Genomic DNA, 570 nt, shown 5'->3' on the forward strand with positions numbered 1-570 from the left:
TGTCTCCGTTTTATTATCACATGAGTGTTGTCGATGATTGCAATCACATTAATTGAAACCGCATGTTCTAGGAAATTCATGTTTGTTTTTTGCAATATCTTTTCAATATCATTCTATTTGACATTTTATGCCATGTCTTACTTATTCACTTTATCACCCTAAAAATGCCTATTGTGTCACAGGGGATACAGTAACATAAGCGAATGCTTGCTCATTATGTCTTATTATTTCGTATCAGAGAAATGTGTTGTATCTCAGAAAATAATTATCGTCGACATGAAGAGGGTCTAATGCTCATCAACTACTCTCTCCTTTTGCAAAGCGAGGTCGTGATGAAGTGCACTGAGGAGTTCCATGGCTACGACTCCACGATGAAATGTATGTCCGGCAGTTTCGTTTGTTTTGATTCAGTAGCGCTTACTCCTTTAACATAGCTAAAGCTGCTCCAGACCTAACGAAAAAGTACGAAAGTTTGGGTTGCGATTCCCTTATTTGTTGAGTGAATAAGTACTTTCATTTTCAAGGGACCTTAAGACCTTAGCATGTGAATCGGGCTCCAGGTGCCTTATA

The 570-nt window shown here is 38.2% G+C and overlaps 1 protein-coding gene across 1 annotated transcript in view; it reads right to left on the minus strand.

Annotated features, from left to right (window-relative positions):
- The window catches only part of LOC119581643 (rhodopsin-like), a 15,298-nt gene that overhangs the window by 2,562 nt on the left and 12,166 nt on the right, over window positions 1-570 (minus strand). The window lies entirely within an intron of this gene.

This window comes from Penaeus monodon, chromosome 15 (assembly GCF_015228065.2).
Source record: "Penaeus monodon isolate SGIC_2016 chromosome 15, NSTDA_Pmon_1, whole genome shotgun sequence".
Lineage (NCBI taxonomy): Eukaryota > Metazoa > Arthropoda > Malacostraca > Decapoda > Penaeidae > Penaeus > Penaeus monodon.